Source organism: Frankliniella occidentalis, unplaced genomic scaffold (genome assembly GCF_000697945.3).
Source record: "Frankliniella occidentalis isolate FOCC.00 unplaced genomic scaffold, Focc_3.1 Scaffold42, whole genome shotgun sequence".
Classification (NCBI taxonomy): domain Eukaryota; kingdom Metazoa; phylum Arthropoda; class Insecta; order Thysanoptera; family Thripidae; genus Frankliniella; species Frankliniella occidentalis.
Window position 1 is genome coordinate 1275865 of NW_026267172.1, and position 5986 is coordinate 1281850.

General features: G+C 58.0%; 1 protein-coding gene across 1 annotated transcript in view; it reads left to right on the top strand.

The window, feature by feature from the left end:
* The first annotated feature begins 5146 nt into the window (after positions 1 to 5146).
* LOC113217494 (protein sidekick) overlaps positions 5147 to 5986 on the top strand; it is a 22428-nt gene continuing 21588 nt past the window's right edge. The window contains exon 1 of the mRNA XM_052266770.1: positions 5147 to 5233. The gene's annotated coding sequence lies outside the window, so the exon portion shown is untranslated. The remainder of the gene's footprint in view (positions 5234 to 5986) is intronic.

Here is a 5986-nt window from a genome sequence, read left to right on the forward strand (position 1 = left end):
GGGGGCATGAGCGGCGACGCCCCCCATTCATTCGCCGCAGCGTGATCACCAAGCAGTACGATACGATGACTACCGCGGGCAGCGCCACGGCCACGTGACTGCACGCGTCCTTTATATAAATACCCCCGCTGCTGCTGCTGCTTCCGCGACGGTGACGCTGCGCTGTTGTGTGTATATTTATATTATTTTCCTGGGTTGATTGTTATTGCCGCGTGATGGCGGTGCAGTTTGTGTCGTTTGTGCACTCGACCGGATGTTTGGTAGTGGAGGCGCAGCGGAACATCATGATGGCCGGCGCGCCCGCCCGCAGGGGGGCGGAACTAGTCCAGGAGGGAGCCGTGGGAAGTTTACAGGAAGGCGTGTTTCTGTGTGCAGTGTCACGGCTGTCGCTCACTCCTTTGCGTTTGATATTTCAACATTATTTATGTGGGTCCTCCCCGGGGATGTTGGTCTCTGTCCGGGCGGCGCGGGGTCCAGCTCAGCCTCCTCGGTCGGTCCTCGCTGACGCTGCTGACGCACGGCCCTGGAATCCCTTTGCGACGTCCGGCCCGGCCCGCGCCGCACGCCGCGGCTGGCTTTGGCTTCTCCAGCGAAATCACGTTATTCTCCAGCGGCATGTATAAAACCGTAACCGCAGCAGCGCCCCGCCGGGCCGGGCCGGGCCGGCCGGCGCAGGGCCCTCCAAACTAGCTCCAGGAGGCCGCCGCCCTGACTCATCTCCAGCTCCAGAGGCGCACGGCTGCGGCCGGCTCCAGCGCCACCGGTGGTCCGGTTCCCCCTGGAGTGTCGCTGACTGCCGCTGGACGAGACCCAAGGCCACGCACGCAGCACAAAGCTTCTCCAGCAGCTCCAGCCGGCTGGCTCCTTCCTGACCGGTTTGCGCCCTGTCCACCTGAGTATTGCCAGGCGGGACGGGACGGCCAGTGCCCTGAGTCGTTGCGACGCTAAAGACCTGAAGCGCGTTCCCGGCGCTCCGCGACAGCCACCTCGACGCGCCGGCGCGTCCCCCAGCTGTGCCGGGATGATCGCACGCAGACACGAAACGCGCCATGATGGTGCGCTCTACAAGTTACAAAAAGTGCGCCGTGCGCCTCTCTGTGAGACTCCCTGTGAGAGCGACGCGTGCAATTACTCGCGGACATGTTTTGTGACACACACGCAAAAAAAAAGTTGTGTACGCATTGCGATGAGGAGCGCGCAAAAGGTCGGTCGAGGCAGCTCGCATGTCGAACTTTGAAGAATGAATGTGAAATTACCGAACAATTAACGTAATCCGAGTGCCTGCATGCATGTTATGAGTTTTTAAAAGTTATAAAAAATTGTGCCAATAATTTTTACTAAATGAAAGCTAGTACTGAAACTGATTTAACATGCACAATGTGGAGTTGGCCCTGTACAGCTCCTGCCTGGTCGGGGTGGGCGTACGGGTCGTGAGAAGAATATCGAACGTTACGTGATTGCGGTACGGTATGTACGTGTGAGTTCGCGCGCGAGCGCTGATTGAGTAGTGGGCCCCATTGACGAGTGAGTGATGTTTGACCCCGCCCCGCCGCGCCACGCCGCGGGCCCGTCCGCGGTGGGTCAACGGCCGAGGCGGGCTAAAGGCTAGCCGCGGGACAGCGAGGCGGGGCGGGGCGGGGCGGGGCGCCTCTGCGGCCGGCTATGCCAAGTATGTGGTGAGCCCCGGGGCGGCGGACAGCCCAGCACGGCGACAATGAGGAGAAGGACCTTGTCAGCGCATGTCGTCATCATAGAATTTTTATTATTCTCTCTTTTCAAATGTTTCTCTTTCCTTTTTGAAGTTTGCTTGTTTGCTGTGTCTCGGTGGCGCACACGGATCCCTCGTCGTGGCTCCATGTGAAAGCGATGCTCCTGTTCCTATCGTTCTGGAGATGCTCGCTCCTGCCGTCCCCCGACATAGACGCGAGCACACTCACCGGTACTCACACACACACACTCCAACTCACACAACATGAATGATTTTTACCTAGGGATACTGATAACGGACATAGTAATTCGTTCTATGCGGAAATAAGTATAGGTAAGAAAATATGGTATTCCTAGTCGTTGTATAGTTGGGCGTTACACAGCCAGCGCTTGCATTATTGTACCATTCTGCTCGCGTCTGCCGCTCTCTGCCCTGCGATGAACCCGTTATCACGTTATCACACACGCACAACGCAGCAACCGCGCATGCATCGATGCATCGAGATGACCTCGCTGTATGCTGCACTTACACTGCAGCCGCTCACTGTCAAAAATTTATCCTCAAAAATTTACGAAATATATTTTGTAATTAGTTGAGTCCCAGGGGGGTAGCTAACACGTGTTATCGTGACCACGCGTGTGGTCACGTGGGACTCAACGTGTTAATAGTCGCAAAATATGTCGTAATCTTATGACACCACAATCTTGTTCGTCGATGAATCCCAAGTCAAATGCATAGCGCTTGTAATTTTACCATTTTACGACATGCTAGTGAACTGCACATGTTTTTGGTTGAGCCTGGGTCACTCGCCGTGCAGTGCGAGGCGTGCGGCCCAGTAGTGTATACATAATCCCGCGCAACAGGACCGATGACGGCGACAGCAGGACGCCCCATCCCATGTCCTCCTGCGGGGCGCAGCAGTGTGATGTGCTCCAAACAGGTCCCTGATGGCCGTGACGAAAGCAAAGCTCGGCTTTAGGCCGCCGCCGCGTCCCCAACATTCCCATTCTATCCTCCTCGGCGGCGGCAGGCGCCCCGCGCCTGCCAGGCCGAGGGCCGTATAAAACCGAAAAGGGTCGTCGCGTCTCGTCCTCCTTTATAGCCTCGCGTCGCCCTCCTCGCACCCCGGCGCCCCGCCCCGCCCCGCCCCGCCGCGACGCTTTCAAAGATCCCGCGATAACAGGAAAGGCGCGCTCCGGGGGGAAAGCCTCCTGGCTCAGCAGCCCGCCCTGCTCGGACTATGTAGCAGCAGCAGCAGCGGCGGCGCTACCGCACAATGCAACCATCCAATTCACATTATTTCCCAATCTCCAGCCGAAAATGTTGTAAATGGTCACGGCAGGGGCTTTACGCCGGCTTCACTGCCCGATAGTTCCGACCTGCGTGGCGCTGCACGCTTTACGTGGAGGGCTGCCCTGCTGCTGCTGCTGCAGTAATTAGCCCCAGCTGCCTCCGCTGCGCTCCATCAATTCCTCGTTTGTTTCCATCGCGGCGAGAGCGGGATGCGTCCCTGATGACGCGCGGCGCGATCCCCTACCCACCCCGATCCCAGTCCCGGTCGGATCCGGTCGCATCCCGACCGGAGCAGCCGGGCGGGGGTGACTCAGCTCAGGTCTGCTCGGTGTCCAGTCCATCCGTCTCCAGCAAGCGACGGGCCATGCAACGGGCCACCGTGGCCTCACTCTACACAAGTAAAAGTGTGCGTCATTCCCATGGTCCGGTCACTTGAAAGTGTGTGACGAATGCTGTCACACACAGAGAGAAGGACATGACAACTGTGTCACACAGAAAAAAATACGAGAGAAATATGGCTCAGAGTCAGCAGTGTGTATGCACCGAAAATACGAGTGTGAGTTACAAATGTCGCTCGCCGTTGAGAAAATATTCACACACCTGCAGGTGTGTGACAAAATATGCACTCACTTGTAGGTGAGCAAATAGAAATTCGTACACTTGAAAATGTGGCCATTTACCCGTCTCCAGCCCGTCCCCAATAAGTGTGGGAATGGTGTCGCAGGGGGGTAAAAATTCTGTTTGCACACCTGCACTGCATTTGTACAATTGGATTCCCAGCGAAGGAAGCGTACTCACACTAAAAGATAACCCTGCCAAGTTTTCTAGATTTCTACAAAGCAATGGACTCGACCACTCAATTTTTCTATTATACCCACCACAGTTTGGTTGGTTTTATTATTATTATTTTTTTAGGCGTGCCTTTTGCTGCGGTCGCGCGCCCGCCGACCCCGGGGCGCTAAGGCTGCGCCAAGGCTTTGCTCGGGGGAGGCGCGCCTATAGGCGTCGGGCCGCGTCCATCTGCGGCTTCACGCTCCATTTGTCTAGGCAGAGGGCTCGGGTCCGCGACGCCTCGCGCCGAGCCGAGCCGAGCCGAACCGAGCCGAGCCGAGCCGTCTGCTGAAGCGCAATAAGCAGACGACGTTAGCGTTTCCGCCAGTCATTATCCTCATTACGAGAAGTGCGTTCCTTCGGCTCATCATCACAAGGGCATTATTTCTAATTGTATCCGCTCGCCTCGATGTGGGTCAGGTGTGCGCGTCCGCGGACGCAAATAAAAACCCTTGATGTGTGGAGGAGGATAGCATTAGCGCTTATCGTGCGTGTGCGTGCGGTCGCCTTCGTTAGGCTCCTTGGGGGGGGGGGGGTGCACCTTGGGCTGGGCTGCCGTTAGGAATCACCCAAAAAGTACGTCCGCCATATGCCGTCACGAAATCTGCCCAGTTCAGCTAATGGCAGCCCCCACAGCGCCTGATCGGTAGGCAACATCTCGCCTGAAGTGCACGAATGCACTCCAGGGTTGCCTACCCTTATTTTCGCGGGCGCCGAGCTCCTTGAAATTGACGAACGAACCTGAGAAAAGCGACGTACTTCCTGGCCGACTCCTTCGTCGGCTCCTTCTGGGAGGCGCCTCTCGCACCCGCACCTTGCGCCGCCGTTAGTCTCCTTCTGGGTGTTCCTTGCACCTTGCTCCGCCGTTAGGCTTCTCCTGGGGGCGCTTCTTGCACCTTGCTCCGCCGTTAGGCTTCTCCTGGGGGGCGCCTCTTGCACCTGACAGCAGGTCGCCTTCCATGAGAACGGCACTTTGCACCGGGGCGGTGGCTGCGTGGGCGGGTGGTACTACAATAGAGCCGATGGAAGCTCGCGCAGTGCGAGTGCGCCGTTGTTGTTTGTTCAGACTGCAACTTGCAGTGGCGCGGAGCCCCTACCGACTGCTCTTGTCTCGCTTCGCCTACTTACGTCACGTCGGGTACGATTTGCGAGTGCGAGCCGAGGAGAGCAGCCTGCGCGGGGGCGGGTGTGTGCGTATGGGAAATGTGCTCTGAGGAAACATGTCGCCCATTGTGTTTTTTTCTTGTTGTTGTTCTCTGACTTGGCCAACGTTTGTGTTATTCTAATGGTGTGCATCGTCTTGTTTTACAGAGTCCCTGCAAGCGCCTCGGTTCATCTCGCAGCCTTCCTCGCCCATCGTCGCGGAGGGAAGGACCAAGATTTTGCAATGTCAAGCCCTCGGTAAGTTTGTTGCAATATTATGGAATGGATCGCTTTTACATTCTTTTCCGAGATGGCCTTTCTCTTTTTATTGGTCCATTGCGGCACAAGCTCCGCTCGTCTCGTCTGCATCCGCACACTAAACAACCCCCCCGAGCTGCCAAAGCCGAAGCGCTCTCCCTCGCGGGGGGACCCTAGGAAGGAAGTCTCGCCCGAGATCTTTGGAAAGGGGGGGAAGGGGGGCTCTGCTGACACCTCATGCTCAAGCCATTAGCGCCGCCACGTGGTGCTGAGGTGAATGAGTGAGTGAGAGGGAGCGAGAGAGCGAGGGAGGGAGAGAGAGCGAGGGAGATGGCAGCGGGGCCGGGAGCGGAGAGAGACGGGACTGATGGAGAAGTATTCAGGTTAAAGGGCCGTACTAACTCAGTCGGGTGCACTTTAGCATCCGTACGCAACGGCCGGATAGGGGATAGGGAGCCCGCCGCGCTCCCTCGTCGTGTCGTGGAGGGGAAAGGGCACCGAGGGCGGAGGAAAGGGCGATGCTGCCTGCTGCAGCAGCTGCAGCGCGGCAGGGGCTGAGGCTGGGGGTCCTCCGTGATGCTACAACCTCCTCCTCCTCCCCCCCCCCTCCTCTTCTACTTCCCCCCGGCACGGCAATGGTGAATGGCTGACCTCATTTTACCTGATGTCCACCAAGCGTGCGCCGTGCGGAGCGGCGCGGGGGCGGGGTGCGGCGGAGTGTTTGCAGTGCCGAACGAGATGCCCCACCCCCTC